Source organism: Vidua macroura, chromosome 1 (genome assembly GCF_024509145.1).
Source record: "Vidua macroura isolate BioBank_ID:100142 chromosome 1, ASM2450914v1, whole genome shotgun sequence".
Lineage (NCBI taxonomy): Eukaryota > Metazoa > Chordata > Aves > Passeriformes > Viduidae > Vidua > Vidua macroura.
Genome location: NC_071571.1, coordinates 89,590,473 through 89,611,862, shown reverse-complemented (window position 1 = coordinate 89,611,862; position 21,390 = coordinate 89,590,473). Strand labels below are relative to the sequence as shown.

At 36.5% G+C, this 21,390-nt stretch overlaps 1 protein-coding gene across 8 annotated transcripts in view; it reads right to left on the bottom strand.

Annotated features, from left to right (window-relative positions):
* The window catches only part of LOC128803471 (poly(rC)-binding protein 3-like), a 501,238-nt gene that overhangs the window by 412,541 nt on the left and 67,307 nt on the right, over positions 1–21,390 (bottom strand). The gene's annotated exons all lie outside the window — the stretch shown is intronic.

Below are 21,390 nucleotides of genomic sequence, written 5' to 3'. Positions count from 1 at the left end.
TGAGATGGAAGAAGGATCACGCATATGATTACAGCAACAGTGGGAATTCTCCTGGCTTTACAAATGAGAACCATGGCTTACCACAGGGAAGCCACAGAATGCCTTAAGGCCCTCACTGTAACAGCCTGTCTAAACCTGCTGTGAAGCAGGATTTGTTTCTTAAAATCCACAATTTACATCTTTTTGCTAGAAGGGAGGTTGCACATTTTTCTATTAAAAATAATAATAAATTTTAAAAGTAGTAAAAGTGCAGATTTTATCAGTAGCCTTCGCTAATTGTTTCTTCCTTCTAATGGAAAGGCTCCAAGGGAAACCTGAGTCGTTTAAAAGTGAAAGATGAGCTCGCATGCATTTTTGTTGGTAGCAAACAGATCAGAACATGATGCTGCAATGCTGCCCCATCACAGCAGAGCTCTCGTTGGTTCATTTTCCCTGTCACACAAATTCACAGGTAGCTAAGGGTAGTTAAGTTGCTCAGCCACAGCAAGAAGGGTGCAGGACAGGACAGCCATAACACATATCTCCATTGAGATCGATGTAGGAATGTCAACTGGTTTAATTTCAGCCATAGTTTCCTATTCTAAGTGTTTCTATGAACTAATGCAGGGCAGAAGTACTGATATCAAAATTTCCTTTGGTTTTTACATATTGCTAACATTAAAGATTGGCCACTAAAATTGTTATTTAAAATAAAATATGTTTCTGAGAGGTCCAGATTTTTTTTTTTGTGCTGCAGTGAAGTATCAAAATCAAATGGCAGTATTTTAGGATGATACACGACTTTCTATGTTTGCAGGCAACCTGGCCCAACATTTTAACTGGTTTTAGGGCTGTGCATTAAAATCATTCTGTCAAAATATTGATAAGAAATTCAAACATCCAGATTTGAGTCACTTACAGCACATGGCTCAACCACTTGCTTCCCAAAATAAATAGCAGATAATTAAAACTTCTTTCTACTTTGCTTTTTGAAAGTTCTTAAAAAATCAGAGGTCAATCAATGTGCCTGTTCATATATAAATATCTCATTTATCAGATCCATTGTGAAGTATAATTTCATTCTCTTGAGATCAAATGCTGAGTCTTGAAAGGATTCAATTCTGTTAATATAAAAATCTCTGTGCATTCAATGAAAACGAAACAGAATTTTCTTTTGCAGATGGTCATAAGCAATTGTCTAAAAGTCCTGAAATTTGCTTTATTTCAAACCACTAAATTAATTTCCTGTTGTAGGCATTTGCAAACTGTAATTTATCAATTTGTTTTCATTTGTGACAGTCAGTTGTGAAATTCAGCAGAGATATTCTTTGGGTTGCCTTGGTTTCATCATAGAAGGGATATGGTTCTGTTTTCTGGTATGTTTGAATAGGACAAGGAACTGGAGCAAGACTATCCAGCAGATTATCTGGATTTTAAATACAAAGGAAAAAAAAAAAGTCATCCAACTCCACACACTTGAATAACAATGTTAATCTGGTGAGATTTAATGTAGAAGAAGCAAATGTCAAGTTATGTGGATGACCATGAAAGATTGGGGTGTGGGACAATGGATTTCACAAGATTTTTTTAAATCTAGGACAGAAAACCTTAGAATCAATAGATTAAATAATGTTAACTGAATGCATGCACTGCTTTAAGACGTTCTTCTCACTTATAAAAAAAATGAGTCAGTGATAGAATAAATACATATACTATATTCCATATTCTAAATAAATATAGAATAGATAAATATACTCTTTAGACAAATGAAGAGAACAATTCATTTAATCTGAAATTAGGATCCATTTAAATTGATCACAAATTATTCTTTAAATAATGCTTTTTTTCAGAATAAATAAACCAGATTAGCATTGTTCTAATTCAGTTTCAAATATCTTTGCCCCCATTTTGTTGTTATTTGGAATACATTTGACAAAGTGGAAAAGGTTTGTTGATCTATTTCATTGAGATGATGAGCTGTTATAAGCAGATAATCAATGAGTTTCAGATATGGTTTTCAGCTTCTTAAACACAAACAGAAAATCAAACTTTGGAGAAGAACAGAATTGATGTTATTAATCTGTGATCCTAACTCAAGTTGCTTTTTCAGACACTATGAATATAAAAACCACAAAATAAAATTACTGAGTGCTCTACAGCTGCTGCATTTAAAACACTCCAAGGTGTATTTTTTTTTTTTGTCAAATGGCTTTTAAAATCCATCTACGTTGCAGTAATGGAAGCATGGAGCAATTAATCACAAGCTAATTTTTTTAATGGAAGGCCTAGAGGATAAAATACTGACTTTTTCACTAACATCAACCCATGTACATATTAGCAACTGGCATCCACAAAATTCAAAAACTAAAAATGTTACAATCTCTCATCATTTTCTCTCAAGCTGGCAATCTGTGCCTAACACAAGGACTTATGAGTCAGCAGTTCATTTGCATGTTGCCCGAGAAGACAAAAAAATTGTTATTTTTGTTTGGGTTTAGGGTTGTTTTTAAGGAGACTATAAAGGGAAAATTATAATCAGACTTGATTACTCTAAAACAACGTGTGCATTCAGATCATACACAATCAGTTTATCAGACCTGAAATGCTAGGTTATGAAAATGTATGCATGGTTAATGTGCAGTATTTGTAGCTATTTTACTTTCATATTTCAACTAGGACACTATATTGTGAATGTTGAAAGATTTCTATATTCAAAATTGCATTATCAAAGTGATAAAATTCTGATCAGTGTAAGTTAAATGCCTTAGAGCATAGATTAGTTTGGTTCCTTTGTCCAGTGTAACTGCAGGAGCTAATCTCTTTTCAGGACAGATCCTACCTGCATGCATACAGAAATCTACAGCATTTAAAATTCTACTTTATCCCGGCCTGTTTGCAACTCAATATCCTGACATTTCTTATGGGATTTTGTGTTTTCAAACATGATAAGGTCAATCCCCTCACTACATCCATAAAACATATGAAGTAAAGAGTCTGAGTGGGAGCATTCTTACTTCCCTGGCTCCTGAACTGGTTCTTTGCAGTTTCTAGCACAATTTAATCCAGTCTTGCTGCACAGCTAGAAATGACCATATGAAATAATGTGGTGGTACACTGGCTGGGACTGCAACATTTGTCCAGACTTGGAAGAGAAGATAGTGCAGTTCCCCAGATCTCCCAGCTATTTGTTGTTTGGCTGTGCTTTTTCTTCAGCACTTCCCTTCTCTGGCAACCTGAGGCTGGAGCAAGACAACAGGCTAACTTGGCCATGGCTATCAGAAATCATGCCTGGACTCAGACCACTGTCTAAGTAAATTGTTCTGGCCAGATTTTCCTGCCTGATCTTTGTTTTCAGACCACAAAGTTTTGCTATATTCCAGTTACAAATACCTTTTTGGCTACCAATACTTACAGCAGATCACTCAATGCCCTGGAGTGTAAACCCTTGCTTTTTCTCACCTCAAATCACATCATGCCATGCTCTCGTAGCCAACAATTTTGCTTCAAAATCAGTTCTATCCTTCTTCCATGGGCTGAGCTTATTTCCTCTTCCTACAACAGGGGTAAACACCAGGCAATTGTTCGTTTCCTTCATTTTTGTATTAAGGGACAGAAAGAAGAGCAGGATACGGGCTAGCCTTTTGTCCCAGGATGTGGGATATCACAGCAGGGCAGTGTTAGGTTAAATGCAGCTTCTCTTTCATTCTCTCTAAATATATTTTGCTGCACAAGGGAAGAAGAATACCTATAATGTGATTTAGATAGATTTTTCTAAATACTGCACTGTAACTCAATTTTGAAGTCATTCTGAGTGCTTCTTCCCAGACAAGAGGTGATCCTCAGCAGTGTTTGTGATTTACATGCCAAAGTCAGTGAACTCCTTCTTGTCAGAAAAGAGACCGCCAGGTCCCATTTTTTCACTTTTGGATTCTTTTTCCAAACTGGCAAACTCTCTTCTATGCCTATTGATAATATGCCAGCAATATCTAAAATTATTTTCATTCTAGATTAGGGAGTCACTGCACATGTGTTTTAGGGAAAAAAATATATTTTAATGCAACCCAACCTATAAAAAAATCGTTTGCTTGGTTAATTTTAATAAAAACATCATTTATTTTGTCCCAAGCACCTTGCACTCTACTAACAGATTTTCTTCTATATTAATGAGGAAGAGGAAAATAGGATTTTTTTTTCCTTTGAAGGTACATGTAAGTAGATTTACTTTTCCATAGAGAAACAAGCAACATATCAAACAAACAGACCTGCTTCTAAAAAGGTTACTGTCTGCATCACCTTCCTTTATCATAAAATTAGTTAAAGCAAGAGCAAGTGTGAGCCCTGAGAGATAAATTTGTCTTTAAAAGAAACCAAAAAAAGGACTATATGAAGCTACAAGCAATGGTGAACTATGAAAGTTGAGTGGAAACAACTGACTGCCCAGCACACATGGAAGCAAAAATGTGAACTATGATAATAGTGGAATTGTTCACTTTTCAACATGATGTGGCCACTGGTTAAACCCTTTCTGTTGCTTCCCATTAAAGTTGATGATATGGATCAAATAAGAGGGAGAAGTTGAGTTAGGTCATAAATATTCCATTCCAAAACAGAAAAAAGCAACAACATTTATTACCTCTATTTCAAAAGTCAATAACCATAATTTGACCTATGAGAATTTTCAGAATTATGCTTCTAAGATTTGATATAAATGTCCTGCAACTGACTCAAATTCAAGTGTATCGTTACAGAGACAAAACCTCACTGAGATTTCAAGACGGAAGTATGACAAGAAAAGGTGTCAGAATTGAACCCCTCATGGTCATATTTAATAGGATATGGTGAAGTCAGTGTTTCTATCAATAACTGCAACCAACTTATAACAAAGACAATATAGAGAATAATACTTATTCATTTTCCAGTGGCAGTAACACAGAAAAAAGTTTTGCTTGAGTAAATAATATCCCTGATTTTGCCTTCAATACACTACTGCAGCTTTAAGGCTTCCTATTTAACAGGATGTGTGGGTTTTTAAATGGTGACATAAAAAGCATTGGAATTTTGTGCCATTTAAAAATCTAATTTCAATTTGGATTTTATTTCCTGCTAGTAAATCCAGAATAACACTTTTATGTTGTTTGACAAAACTGTAAAACTGCCCACATATATATCAACTGCTCCTCATTAAGAGGTGCTCTCGCATCAGCATTCCTTTCCCCCCACAGAACAGACATCATGTCATTTTACAATATTTAATTCTAAGTTAGCATCATCAGTAAAGCTGAATTACAAAAACCAAGCAGCTCTTGGCAGACAATATAAACAATTTGTCTAAACTGTTTTCCCACTGATACACTTCTATTTCCTGTCTCTCACACTTAATATGTGATTTATTCTCCTGACTATGGCTTCAAAATCAATGTATTACTCCATTCTGGGAACAGGAGGAGGTGAAGCATTGTTTTTGGAATTTCACTTAAATTTAACATTTTAGGGAATTTAAGTCTCAGTACTGCTTCCACTGAAGTAATTGGGAGTTTCAATACAGATACTAGTAGGACAAAAAAACTAAACAGGATTGAGAACTAAACTGACAGGTTTAGATTTCCAGAATTATATCCTTTACTCCTGATGAATACAGGTAGAAAGTGGTCATCTCATCAGAGCACTTCCATTGCACAGCAACATACAGGGATATGTACATATTAAAGCCAGAGATTGTCACAAACAGAAAAAGATTACTTATTTATAGAAATATTACTGTGCACTCTTTCTTCCACCAGATTTGTTTCAGACACAGAACGACAAAGTGTTGCTTGGTGTTGTACTCTGTTTTGGAAATTGATATATTTGAATATATTGGAATTGATTGTGGAATGGAAATTACAATTTCCAGAGCATTCTGGAGAGCAGTAAGTGCCATGAAGGCTTTGCCTTGGACTGTTACTGCCAGTCAGTTATGTTGGAGAAAGAAACTCTAATCTTTATTAGAGTTTCATATAGTAACTCTACCAAGACCTTCATCTGAGAACAAACTGACATTTTAACCCAAAAGTAGTTGCCCATTCAACATCAGGTTTAAAATAAAGATTCCTCTTTTGGCTTTTCCAAGCTTTGGACGACTTTCATATGCAGTACAAAAATAGTCAAAAGTCACTGCACAATCTGATAGTGTTTGGTATCTGTCTCCCCAGGCCCTTTTCTGAAATTAATTCTCATCTGTATATGCATTAAAAGGGATTTTTTTTATATTGTCTCCAGATTCGTGATAACTATGCAAATACGCAACATTATTGCAGTGTTTTTGTTTTGGCTTCTGATTGCAATCAATTGTTTATCCTTTTCATTGCCTGTTGAAGCAGCACCTACTACACCTAACAAATGTTTCTATCCAGTAACAGGCAACATCCACTACAGGCAAATTTAATTTTGGCTGTCAGAAGCAATACTGCACCATATGAAAGTACTCCATGCAATTTTTAAAAACAAGAGCAAAACACAACTGGTCTTTTTCCTCAATAAAAGAGAAAGATTCTTTCAGTATTTCCAGAAAGGAACAGTGACTGGCACCATAACAGGTGCCATCTAGGTAACACACACACACATTCCATCTAGGTAACACACAGACAGGTTTTCATATCCTTGTGCCAGGCTTCTTCTTTGGCCCGTGAGTCAAATTTGATCCATGGGAAAAGGCCACTGATTAAGATCACTGCTTATACAAAGATGAACTTGGAAGAACCTATGGAGATACTCATCACAGAATCACAGAATAGTTTGGGTTGGAAGGAACCTTAAAGATCATCTTGTTCCAACCCCACTGTCATGGGAAGGGACACCTTCCACTAGAGCAGGTTCCATCTGACCTGGCCTTGAACACACAAACATTTCAAGGATGAGTCTCTGGCCTACATAGAGCATATATTCTTTCCCATCTGCCTGTCCTCCAGAAACAGTCCTGCACTCTGTATTTCTCTTCTCACAAGTCAGCCTGCCTGTTTCAGTTCTGTTCTCCAATCACTTTGCTACTCAAGTGATGCCACTGTAAACTCTAGCACGAACACCAGGAGTGTTGCTTTCACCCTCTGTCTGCTCCTATTTATGTCACCTCTGAATTGGACCAGTTGTATCTGTTAAGCTCTAAATGCTATTTTGGGAACATCTCCTACTTTGCTGAGTTCAAGAAGCCAACTGTAAAGTATCCACTGTAGAAAATGCTTCATTCACCTTTCAAGCAGACTTTTCCCACCACCCCTTCCTTAACACATTTTGCAGTTCCCTACAATACATGATTTCTGACAGAATCAGTTCTTACCTTTAAAGGTAACTAAGTGAAGAAAGGTCTAAGAGGCACAGAAAAAAAGCACAGAAAAAAAGCAGTTTTACTATGTCATCCATGAGGATTACAGTGTGTAATAAAATGCTGAGGATTACTGCAGGTGTCTGACCTACCACCATGGGAAAGGTATGGAGAAATCCAGCTAATCTAGTCCTTCACACGGCTCTCTTGTGTATGACTCTGAGTCTATAGTTTTACTGTACTACAGGAGTAATTAATGAAACATCTACTGTAAGACTTAGTGCACCATTCCTTTGTCCTCTGGTGTTACTACCTCCTATGCTGAGAAGCACGGGAAATATTTTCTTTCTGAAGCATTATTTTTAATGACTATTGTGTGTGTGGCTTAACAGCATGTTTTGGCTAGTTGATTCAAGAGGAAAAGAAAATAATTTTATTGTGCTTCATTATTCTTCAACCATGGCACACCACATCTGTGATTTTTCCCCCTAACTCCCAAGGTCTACTCCTCAACTGATAATTGATTATCAAGATTATAATTGATTGCTCAATTTTGTTTTCATTTAGACAGCTATTGTGTCTATATAAGTATGTGTTTGTTTGTCTGTATGTATGTGTACATATGTGTATGCATTTATTAAAAATAAATATTGTTCTTAACACTTATGTTGTTAGCCTAGATTATCAACATGTTTTTTTAATAAGGCAATATTTCATAAGTTTAAAATAATGAAAATTCTTAAAATAGAAGTCACAATGAAGGCATTTTTCTAGCTCTATCAGTCTTGCCACTTGTGTAAAGGAGCAGTATCATGTTTAGTATGTCACTTGGAGGAGGGAGTTACTATTCATTAGTAGGTATTTGATAAAAAAGGTCAGAATTTTTCTTAAATCATAATTTTACATATTTTAAGTCTCCTGAAGCCAAATATATGCTCATTAGAACAACCTTCGTTTTCTACGTGAACAATTACATGTAGTGAGCATTTCATATGGACAAACCCAAGGAGAAGTGGTTGATGCTGCTGTCAACAAAGGTTTTTGGGGCTACTGTTTATCCCATAGAGGAACTTTCTTTCACCAGAAATCACTGATAATTTTTACTAATTTATGATTACCAAAACCATAGCAATTATGGGACCTAGTCACTGGCTTTATTTCTCCTGAAGGGACAGAATGACAAATGGGCTCATTGCACATGGGTTTGAGCGTTTGATGTGCAGAGGTAAAGCTTATGTTCTTGTTAACCAATTCTTGGAAAAAATGGCATCAGCATTTAATGGTCAGAACTGGTGTAAAACACAGATATTTCTTTCACAAAACGGCGAGATAGCACATATCAGGTTCTTTGATCCTGTGGCTCCCTGAGGTCACCTACCCAATCATTAAAAACCTTTTTTAGATACCTTAGATTCCCCTTGAAGATCTCTTGTGTAAGCTGTAGTGAAATCTGATCTTGTCTAGTTAGTAGATAGATCACAGCTCAAGGTCACGCATAATGTTTGAAGGCCAAGATACAGATGGATAATAAGACATAACATTTAATGAGATGGACCCAGTAGGGCAATTAGGAGTTGACTGCAGAGCACATACCTCCTCCAGGTTCCTATGAGTGTTTCTATAGAAGCTTGAAAAGCACCAGAGACAGGGAAATGGATGCACAAAAAATTGAAAAGAATAACGTGGAAGGTTTTCAAAGACCTAGAGGAAACTCCGGAGCCTATTCATGGATACATCATCTCAGTGAAAATCAGAGAGGTCTAATTCATCCTTCTGTCTTTGAAAACCTCCCATGGTAAGGCAAAAAACCCCAACCTGAAAGTCCATAAGACATATGACTTACTTGAATGAAAAAAATTCTCCTTGGGAGAAAGAAAATAATTTTCTGGACTTTATCATTACATAATTTTCTATGGGAAATATCTTGGATTCACAATAATGAGAATAATGTCTAGCCTTCTGGTCTTGTGGAAAATAAAGATGACCAAGATGTGAAAACTGTGAGGATAAATGCCTGTAGTCACACTAGCTAGAGGACAGACTGCAGTTGGGCTACTTCAAAAGGCAGGTTTTAAGTGGCGCCTAAAGATTTATGGAAAAGCATTATTCTGGTTTAGCAAAGAACCTGTCTATCAAAGATTTTTAGTGTTTCTCTTCTGGTGCATAACTAAACTGCTCCCTTCAAGAAGTGATATACTGACTTTAGACAGAAATACAATCTTAGAAAATAACGATTTATAAGAAATGCCATGTATCAAGCTACCATATTGACAGCATCAATAGCCGAGTCGCATAGGTAAAGAAGTCTGCTGTAGTGGATTTCAACACAGAATTGCTACTGCCACATAAATTTCTTAGTCTGATGCATCAGCTAAACCAGCAAAGACTTTGGTTTGAAAGACACCATGAAGAGCAATGATAAAATGAATGTTCTGCATTAGTAACTCTACCCCTCAAAATCCTGGGAATTGTGAAATTTCAAAGGCAGTTTTCGTTATATTATCTTCCCCTTCCATCTCTAGAGAGTAATTTATTTGAGAAGCACAGTAGTATACAAGTAAGATTTTCTGAACGAAAGCATTCCATTTCAGAAAATTTAACTTTGAAAAAAGATGAACTGGATCAAGATTTTTGCTTAGGCTTTAAGTATTTGTAATTGTTAACAGGAGATCAGCTCCAAAGTTCATTAAACAATTTTACAGAAGCCAAAGAACAAAGAAAGTAAGAAAAAAAAAAAAGATGGGAAAATTACACTTATGAGGTACTTCTCTGCTCTCTGGAGTTAATTTGTTAATTTCAAAATATAGATGGTGCATTAGATGCTGGAAGAATGTATATTAAGTGGAAGACATTCTGCAGATATATTTATTCACAGTATCCTTTCAGTAAAGGAAATCAAGTAAATACTAATACAAACACCATAAAAATATGTTATAGATGGAAATATATAGAGAAGCCCTTTAAGAATATTTTTTTTTTCAGAGAGATTCAACAAGGTACAGGAACTTAATGTTATCTTTTCTTTGACACGTGACAGAAATGGCCGTTTACTAAAGCACACTGAAAATCTTGATACTCCAGAATTTGATACCTTCAAAAGATTCTCCTGAAAACTATGCCAAGGCACATGGAAAATAAGGTTGATTTGTGACAGCCTGCAAGGTTGTCTAAGGGCAAGTCTGATGAAGTTGGTGACCTTCCCTGATGGGAATAAAGTATTGCTGGATGAGGGAAGAGCTACTGACATCATCTACCTCGAACTGTGCAAAGCATATCACTATTCCACATGGCATCCTGTTTCTAAACTGGAAAGACTGGGATTTGACAGACAGGCCATTCAGTGGATAAGGAATTGGCTATATGGTCACGCTCAAAGACTTGCTGTTAATATCTTGATGTGCAAGTGGAATCCAGTGATGAATGATATCCTCAGAGATAGGTATTGGGACCATCATTGTTCAACATCTTTTGATGATGAACAACTTGACTGTTGGCAAGAGGGAGAGCGGTATTGAGTGCATCCTCAGCAAGCAGCTGATACACTGATGGAAAGGGGTGGCAGCCAGAGGGGCCTTGACAGGCTTGAGAGGCAATGCCTTGCAAATCTCATGAAGTCCAAAGAGGCCAAATGCAAAAAGTCTCATTAACACATCACATGATTCTGGGAGAAAGGGAGAGAGGTGTTTTCACTGTGTGCAATGCTTCAAAGACAATAGAAGTTCCTAGCTCTGTGTGAATTGTGAAGGAGTTTGTTAGCTGACACACAGCTTTTCCTTGCTAAACCCTGGGGGCTTTATAAAGCTTAAATTGCTCTGTACTTTTGAATGGAGCAAGTGAATCCACTTTGTGCCACTTGACACTTTGGTAGCTAGAGATAAGCTTTCACAACTCTCTGAGATTTTAAACAATTATTTAGGTGTTCTTCTTGCTTTCTACCCAAGGTGACTACAGACAGTGGTATATCATTGTTGAGGGCTAGAGACTGTCGAAGAATACACAAGAATATAGGAGACGGATTTGGTGTACTGTACTATAAGAGAAGGGATGGTCCTTTCCCACTCGTTTGCATTCCAGGGCAAAAAATTCTATTAACTTGCTAATGGTAAATTGGCCATCTCTCCTCTGTGCAATTTGACATGGCTATTTTATAAAATGAAACTTTAGATCTCACTCTGAAGAAAAAACGTTATTTTGTTGACAGTTCCATGTGGATCAAATAAAGTGTTTTTCTAAGTAATGAACTTCTCAGGTGATAAACACTGCACAATGAAGTCTGTAGCAGATGCTATGTAACAGAACAAAGGTACAAATCACTTAGCCATACAAAGAGACAAAAAGAGGAAGTGAATACTGATCAAGCATTCCTAGAACTGCTCTTAAACAAAGCAAAATTGATTTGGCTCCCTTTTACAATGGTCTGACAGGAAAGAAGCTACTGAATTTGAGTTGTCATCTACCCCAGAGGAACACAACAAAAGTCATCCTGGCTCATAAGCAATGTTCTTGAACTATTCATTTTCTGTATTTGCTTTTCCAGACATCATCCAGTTCTACTCAATAGAAATGAACACTGTCTTTTCAGGCTATCCTCAGCGCAGTCCCACTGGATTAGTGCATCTGTGGATGGATATTTCTGTTTTGGCTCCCATTCCTGAACAAAAATTGTAATCTGCTTGTGTTTTCCCAAGTAGACCCAATGCCCAAATAGAACAGTTACCAATGGTTACCCTGACAGGATTTGAGAGAGGTCTTTTGCCATCTTATCTTATCATAACATTTCACAACAAGGATGGAAAAAGCTTTCGTGACCAATCTGGAGGGCTGTGAGCTGCTAGTGAACAACCACAGAGCTCTGGATCTTTTTTTCAGATGCATTATGTTAACATCTGAGTATTCCTTTCAAAGTGGAGCACAATGCTTAGCACAAATCTATATTCAAATTATTCAGAAAGATTAAAGAATATATTTAAGGCACTTACAGTTATAAACAAATAAATATTGGGTCCTCACAGTTTCCATCTTGGCCCAAAGGCTAGCTAACTTACAATCACTGAGCAGCATCTAAAGTCAGTGACATTATTTATAAGGGAATGTTTTTCAGCCAAAGTTTTTCAAATGCAGCCCTTGGGATTTAGCTATTGTATAGACATTCCTCACCTCAGAGGCTTACTCCTAGAAGGAAGAATTGTTTTCATTTTCTTCAGTAAAACTCTAGTGTCATTCAATACAGGCTATTCAGATCTGACTGTAAAACAGATGTTCACAGATGTGCAGTGGACACAAAAATAGTACATTACCCAAAACTGGGGCTGTTCTAATGTTTTATCTCCTAAAGTAAGCATTTTGGTGTGAGTGTAATGCTGCTTACATACACAAAAATGATAAAAAATTAAAAGATCAAGAAGTTATGTTTCTATGAATGCAGCAGAAAGACATGAAGAAAAACAAACAGTTGTCTTTTGTTTGATCAGGTTTTCTGTTAGAATAAGCTCTGTGTCCAAGAAGTCTTCCCTCTTCCTGTTTCTGAGAGTCAGTGACAGATTCCCAGACCATTTTTTTCCATAAGCTGCAACTGTCATTTCTGCTACCAAGCATGGGCCACAGTCCACGTAGTTTCACTCTAATATTCATTCTGCCCAAAATGTCAGATCAAGCCTTCCATTAGCATTGTTTAGCTGCATGCAGGGTCTGTTTATTCTTGCTTCCACTGAGAAATATGGCTTTGTACACCCACAGACTAGTGCATAGGTGCACTATTGCACTGGAATCCCAGAATGCCTGCCTAATGGCTGGCAATGAATTCCCTCTGAGTTTAATTCTATCTGTCTACATCTTCTTGGATCACCTAAAAGCTCGATTTTTCATGTCGCACACAAGACACATGATACCCTGCAACATTCTATGTATATTTTTGTTACCAATTTCCACACTGACATGCTCATATATGGACACAAAGAACACAAAATTATTGAATAAACTATTTTAAATTAAATTAAATTTTCTTATTGGCTGCTAGAATAATATAGTCTACATATCTATCTTAGAAAAATATATGTGGATACTGTTAATGAACTTACAAACTCCAGAAAATGTTACAAACCCATGTAAAATTCTCAAACATCCAAATATCTATAGGAATTGTAGGATATGGAAAACTTCTTGCCATCAAAGAACTCCTTATAGTGCACGTATCATGTGAATTGTTTATTCACATAGTGAAAGAAATATGATATGTGAAAAGCCAACGTAAATACTAGGGGAAAAAAAACCCCAAACCACACAGATAAAAATCCCCTCTCTTATTCTAAATCTCATATTTTATTTTCAAAGAAATATTTAGAGCTATTATGTGTACCAGCCAGGAGCAAAACCCCAGATTCAAAACAAGAGGAAATGTAGAAAATGTGAAATAAAACAATGATGTATACTTCTATTAGACTTTATAATATGTTTTTTGAGATCAAGGTGATGTTCAGATCTGCAGGTTTTTATGTCTCATTTCTATCAAGTGATCTTGTATGCATTTGAACACGTTATTTCTTAAGTTTGAAAAAAAGCCCTTAAAACTTATCTTCACTCTTGCCATAAATTGTACTACATTATTTAACAATTCCTAGCAATGGAATCACTGGAATTTGTTGTCTAGAGAGGTTGCAGGGTCTCATTCTACATAGATAATCAAAACCCACCTAGACAGGGTCCTTGTCAGCTTGCTCTAGTTGACCCTGCTTGAGCAGGAGGGGTGTACAGTATGATCCCAAGATGCTCCCTTCAACCTCAATTCAATGACGCCGTGATTCTGGGAAATAAAATTCTGTATATGTACTGCCATAAGCAAGGTTAGTCCTTCAGTATTCCTTGTTTTTTAAACATTTTTTAATTCCATAACCAAAACACAAGACGGCTTTTTGCATTTGAGACAAGTGATTAAATAATTTGATATATCCACTTATTTCAGTGGGGTGATTGAATCTCCTTCACTCTGCTGATGCATGGAAAAATCCCAAGATATAATATCCCACTCAAAACCAAACCTCATTAGCTGCCATTAAACATGACCAATAATTAAATACAGAAAAATTTATTTTTAAATTTACCAATAATCTCTGAATGACTGCACATAGATATAGGCTTGGATAAATACCTACTTGTAAAAAAACATACATATATTTTGTCATAATGCAATGTGTGGCTGCAACCACTAGAAAGCAAAAAATAGTCAATTGGTGAGAACTTAAGCAGCTTTGACTGAACACTGTGAAATACAACAAAATTAAGACACTGATGTCAAGTAGTCCTTCTAAATATTTACAGAACAGGCTGTATTCTGTAACTCATATAATTGAGTTGTGGTTGTGCAACAAGACAGTTACACGAAAGAAGCTGCCTGTATAAATTGGGCTGCTTTATTTGGACCCCAGCACCCTACCTTCTTCACAGAGGTTTCCAAAGGTGAAAAAATGTGCACTGTAGAGCTCAATGGAAAATGCCTTCTGACTCCTGTGGATTAGCACAGGAATCAACTAATTTGCCCATCTAGCAGCACAGAAGTGGAGGGACACAGTAATATAAATTATCTTTGGATTATTGTTTGTGCTTGGATTATTGTTTTTACTGTAATTACTACGGCTCTTGTCTGCTTATTTTATTAGCAGAAAACAACATTGTTTTTAGAGTGTTTAAAAAAGAGTCTTCCCTAAATGGAAAAGCTTTCAAGCAGTAAGCCCAGTATCTTCATCAGTACCAGTGGTATAAATACCAGAAAGAGTGACAGCTAGTCCACATGCACTCAGAAACAAAAATGAAAAGGCCAGTTACATTCACTTGTCAGCACTAGTCTCATCCACACCTACTAACTTGCAAGACCTTCAGATAATCAGTCAGTAATAAAATGAATATGAGGGAGAGAAGAAGAGAGGAATAGGACAGCTAAGAGATGGAACATTAGCCAAACATCATTCCCCATTAACATAAATGGGAACAGGACATTTTAAATTGAGTTTTACAAGGTGGCTTAAATAATTTCAGGACTAAATATATTTTTCTACTATATAAACATCTCAGAATTACTGTTTGTTGAGATTTTTTTTGCAATATTTTATCTACTTTTCCACCTACCTTTTCCTACTCCCCCATAATTGTCATCATTTCTGTCTTGGCAACATCAGAGCAAACAGAGAGGGGACTGAAACAAGAGAATCACATAGAAGAGATTGTTTTGACAGGGCTAACCCTAATCCAGCACACACAAGGTATTAGTGATTGTATTCTATTAAAAAATATTAGCAGAGTGAAAAGCATCCAATGCCAAATCCAAGGGCTGCTGAACTCCAAGTAAAGTTCTCTCTTATATCCTTCACCTTTCACACTCACCCTGCAAATGCAATAAAAAAGGAGAGGCCATAGTTCTTGTTCACTTAATAGTAAGTTTTAAAAGCTAAAATGCATGAAGAATCAATGTGCTCAGTAATTTGATCAGCCATGCCTGCCTGACATATGTGTTCCAGCAAACTGTGATTTAAGTTACAGGGCATTTATACATTAAAGAGGAGCTTTGCTCTCTTCTCTAACAGCTGTGGGGATGAAAATACTGACTGACAATATAATTTTATACAGATAAATCAACAAGGCACTTCATTCCTTTGGATTCCTTGAAAAATCACATGTGAACATATTCTTTAGAGGAACCTTTCCATAATTACATGTGAGGGATCTACTAATTTTTCCATTGAAGATTCTGAGTTTACTCAGAATCCATAGGGACACTATATGGCCCATAAGATTTTTGGTCACAAAGCTTGGCAGCAGCATTTTAGAACCAACTTTTTCACAAATCTTATCATGATGTCAATATCCAGGAACAAATACCAGCATGCTGGTATTCACAAAATGAAAAAAAAAAAAAAAAAAATCCTGTCCTTGGTGAATTTGACAGAGAAAACATCATTACATTATCATTTTACTCAAGCAGGCTAATTCAGTGAATCTGAAGGCTAATATAAGACTTCCAGAATGGATCTTCAAATCCTCATGCATTTATTGAGTAATACCATACAGGTAAGATAAATATTTAAGGGAATATTTAAGCTATATTGTATCATTAACATCTGAGGTTTTGTAAAAAACCTGTTTATTAGTACTATATATGTGCTGGGTACAACACTTGGACTGGCAGAACGTGGGAGAAAATAAATTTTCATTGTCACTGTATTCAGAATTATTATATAAATTCTCCTCTCTTAAAGCATGATGGACACACATTTTCTATTGTAAAAGATCTGTTGCTTTATTATGCACTTTTCAAGCTTGTGGGAATTATTGCTCTGGATAGGTATTACAACTTAGTTATCCCTGATAAGTGCATTTTGCAGCCTTAAAGAAGATGGTTCTCCTCTAGCTATTTATGAAGAAAACACAAAAGATTCTTGTGGCATTGAATTTTCTTTCTAAACAAGCAGAAGCCACGATAACCCAAAACCTGTTAGTCAGCCTTTCCTGTGCAGAAGCAAAAAAACTACAAATAGGGAAGGAAAAAAAAAGAAAAGAGAACATCAATCATACAATTCAATTTCAGCACCATGCTTATTATAGTCTTTGGTCTTCTACCAAAGTCTCAAGAAGAGAGGAACAACAGAGATTTAAGATGCAACCATCAACTGGTTGAACCCTCTCTCTTTTCCCACTTTCCCTGGACATTAATCTTCCTGTAGCAAGCTGGCTGTTCCTTAGAGGCTCCAGCTGACAGCCTGGAATATGAATGCAGAGGCAGTTGAAGTAGGTGTGCTGGGCTGTGATTTGCAGTCAAGAAGCTGATACATGCTCTCTTTTGTTATTTTTGCTCCGGGGCCCTGCTCCGCTGGAGGATGGATGGCACAGCCCACAGAATGCTATAACCTTTTACACTGAGGGAGCAAGAACCAGAGGAGCTTGATCCACTTGTGACCTTATTTGATTTGTTATTTTAAGCACTAAAACATACAGCTGGACCAACTGTATCTTACAGTTTGTGATGGTACCCTCCAAAAAGATGAAAAGTCCCTGGCTTGAGGAAGACATGACCTGTTGGCAAGGACATAAGTATTGACAAATGGGTTGCACTTTGCTTTCTGCTAACTTTTTGAGGGAATGTATTTGCTTGAACATAGCATAGTTTGCCACTGGCACAGATCACCATGAAATTATGACTCCTCAGAAAGCAAAAAAAAGAATTACGAGATGAGCTAACCAAGCTGACAGGACATATCAAATTCATAATGACTGAAATTTCTCCTGAACTCTCCCAGACATACTCAGCCACTGACAACAATTAGTCTTAAGCTCTTATCATCTCCTTTTCTTCAGTCATCCAACCTTTTCCTTAATTTTTAACAGGGTATGTGGACCTATTATTTTTCATATATATGTGACACTAAATACTATTTACTCATATTCAGTGAAGAAAGAAATCAATAGAAAATACTATAAACACAAGCCAGACTGTGTGCATGTACATGTGCTTTTTTTTTGTTAGATAGAGAGATAAGTCTCCTGAGGAAAATAAAGATATTCCTATGAAACAACACAGTGATTTCTCCAAGATAAAATTTTCAATGCAATGTATGAGCATCATAGATAGCCAACTGCTGAACAGAGAAATGCAAATCGGAAAAAATGTGGTTTTATAACATGATTTGATTAGTCTTAATGGCCCATGTGACAAGATCACATTAGAAAGATACTTGCCTTTTTTTTCTTGCAACATGAAACAAATACTGTATTGCAAAATTAGTCAGCATCTTTAAGCCACATTGCAGAGAAACCTACAGTAGTATAACCGTCTGTTTTAACAGAAAGGTACTGCTGGATATTGCACTACTGAGAATTACTAGAACAACTGAGATTATTGAAAAGAAAAAAATTAGTCAAAGGATAATAACAAAAAGCTTTTCTGTTTTGTTAAAATATTTACCCTCTTTGGGATACTACATCCTATTGGTTAGATAGCACTACAAGATTTCTACATTACAATATAAGAACTATTTTCTTTTTGGCTCATTTCAGCAGGAATAAAGACATTTTTCATTCAGTATTTTTTTTTCTGTCAATTTCCAAAGTGGTTCAATGCCCATGTAATTAATGCCACTATAAAACACAAGAAACAAAACATAAATCTGCTTTTTTAATTTAGTGGCTCGGAGAATATTTTGATTTTTGATTCAAGAAAGAAAATAAAAGCACCATTGTTTATCTTCTACTTTCTTTGAAATAATTCAATGCTTAAAGTATTATATTCCACTCACTTGCTCTAATCCGTTAATTTACTTTCCTTATTTTTATTGCTTGTCTGTGTGATGATCGAGAACTAAGCCAGTATGAAAGTCCCAGTGAAGAAAACTTGACTTCCAAATTGTATCAGTGTTTGGTGCAATGTCCCCTTTTTACCCATACTGGACACATCAAGAGTAATGACAGCAACAGATTGCTTCATCTCTGTGACCAGTCCAAATCCAGCAAGAACTGGATCTGTTTCAGCCTTTTGCTGTCAGTTAACAAAAAATGCGCTATTTATCTATGCAAAATAATTGTAAATTCTTTCTAATTTTACCATTTGCTAGCACAGATGTTCGGGCCAGATACCAGAGAATCAGATAACACCAAAACGTGGGAATCCAGCTCCCACGTCCCAGCACAACGGATAATTCAAACCCTGTAGAACACCGGATGCTCACAGGTCCTAGCAAGAAGGCTAACAAGGAAACCAGTTAGAGATAGTCATAATCCCCTTTCTGGGTATCTCTGTGCTAGAGACAGAAAGAACTGTGTCAGATCTCACAGGTCCACTTTATGAACAGAAGAGTTCATTCAGATCTTTGCATTTCATGCTCCTGGTGTCCAAAGCAAATTCATTCTTCTGACAGTGTGTCGGTGTGAAGGACGCTTTCATTCAAGTTGTCAAACAAAGGGCTTCACTTTGCTTTCATTACAGCCACTGTACACCCACTGAAACCTACTTCCCTGTTCTGAGAGGAGAAAAGTGCTTGCTTGTTCATATTTCATCTCAGAAGTATTATTTTTCTTAGTTACAGAATGTGTTTTCAAAGGCTGAGGGCAGCTATGACATGATCAGAGGCTATACTGAGGAAATGAAAATGTAATGCTCTTCTAGTGATGAGGAGGTGTGTACCAGAGCTGTCAATGCCAACAGAAAGCATGGATGGTGCACGTTCAGCCCAGAAACAGCAGTGCAAAGGTCAACATTTTCAGTTATCAAACCATTAACCTTCACTACAACATTTTTACAAGCCTGTAATCTAGGTTCAATAAGACAAGCATGCTCTCCCCAGCATTTTGCCAACACAACCAAAAGTTTGATGTCTGGGAGACTACCTACAACTGGTTAAGTTTCACATTTTTTAGAGAAAAAATATGGCTCCCTCTTCTAATTTGATTTTAAATCACAGATTTTGTGCAGCATTACTTTACTCAAATGATGTCTTAAGTGCAAATCTTTTAATGCAGTATAGTCTTTCAGAAATAGAGTACTTTAAAATGTAAATGATGAAAAATCTCTATCTGGTGTAGGTTTTCTATCAACACTTAATAGATAAATGAATTTTCAAAGTCTTCATTATTCTGATCAGATGACGCATCATATTTACATTCAGATAATCCTGAATGGAAAGCTTTCTTGCATAGAAAAACAATCTGGGTCATCACAGTTTGCTGTATGCTTGCAATTTATATCCCACAGTGATCATACATAATACCCACAATATATTTCAGGAGAGGAACCTTAGAAAGTAACACAATGGAGGATGGAAAAAAAAGCGGTCCGGTTGTTAAAGATGTGTAGCAGTTGTATCCTCATTTGGGTGGCAACACTTAATCTCTTTCCCTCCATTTAAGCCTGAGAATGAAAAAGGATCTGGTTTTCAGACAGTATTTTTGCCCAGAATTTGCATCTCACATTATTTTCTAATAATGTAAGGCAAATTCATCTTGGTAAATGGCTGGACATATCTTGTAAAATGAAACCCTAACTGACCAAGACACTGGAGCTGGAAAGGTCACCACACTTTCTCATGGAGCTGGAGTCAATAAATATCCATGCAGGAATACACATTGTGGGGAAGCAGGAAAATCCTGTCTTGGTGGTCTTATACAGAGCATGAAAGAATTAAATTAGCAGTGAGAAATGGCTGGCAGGAAAATCACCCATACAGTCTAGGAACACACCAAGGTAGTTTTGGAAGCCCTTGCACAGGGGACAAATGAAACTAGTAGCAAACTAATGCAAACTGTTACATCTTCTGCAGTTGATATTAGATGTCCTGTCTGAAAAGAAACAGCTTTTATGGATTTGCAGTCCAGGACCTTACTGAAATGAGTACTCCATGGGAGATCTATATCTCAGCAATGATGTTGAGTTCTACAATCCAACAAAAGAGTTGGATTCCAAAGGTGACTTAGGACCCTGAAGAGGTACACAGATGCATGCACAGATTTCTGCCACTCAAATCTGCCAACTTTTTCTTCCCTGTGCATGCAGCATGAAACCTAATTTCAAACAAATTTGCATTAATGGCAGTTCTTTAATTAACTCAGGATGGGGAAGCTTTTACATCTCAACTGAACAAGACACAAGAGTGAAGTGCAAATCCAGAGATCTCATTTCAAGCTCAGTGACTCAGTGAGTTGTAACACAATGAGAATAAAGATTTACTTCCTCTTGCTTTTTTTTATTCTTTTGTTCTCATCCCTGTTTTTCTTTTTGTTCCCATTGTTACTGCCACTACCTTTAGCAGCATGTTGAAAACTCTGGCAAATGAAATGATAGACAGCAGGATACTTGGTGCACCCTAATGAAAAAAACAACTGTTATTATCCAGACATGAGAAGCTCTTCTTTCCAAGGAAAGAATTTGAATCCTTATGTCCTTCAGTACTGTTTAGCAAATAAATGGCACCCTAAAAGCAAGTGCCTGTAGGAAATAATATCCTATATGAGGTGTATTCTATATAAGGTCTATTATCTCTCTAAACTTTCAAGACGTTGTGTGCTTGGGTATCTTGGGAAACCTTGTAAAACCCACTCCCACCCTTCTTATAGGTCTGGCAATACAGCATGTCCCAAAT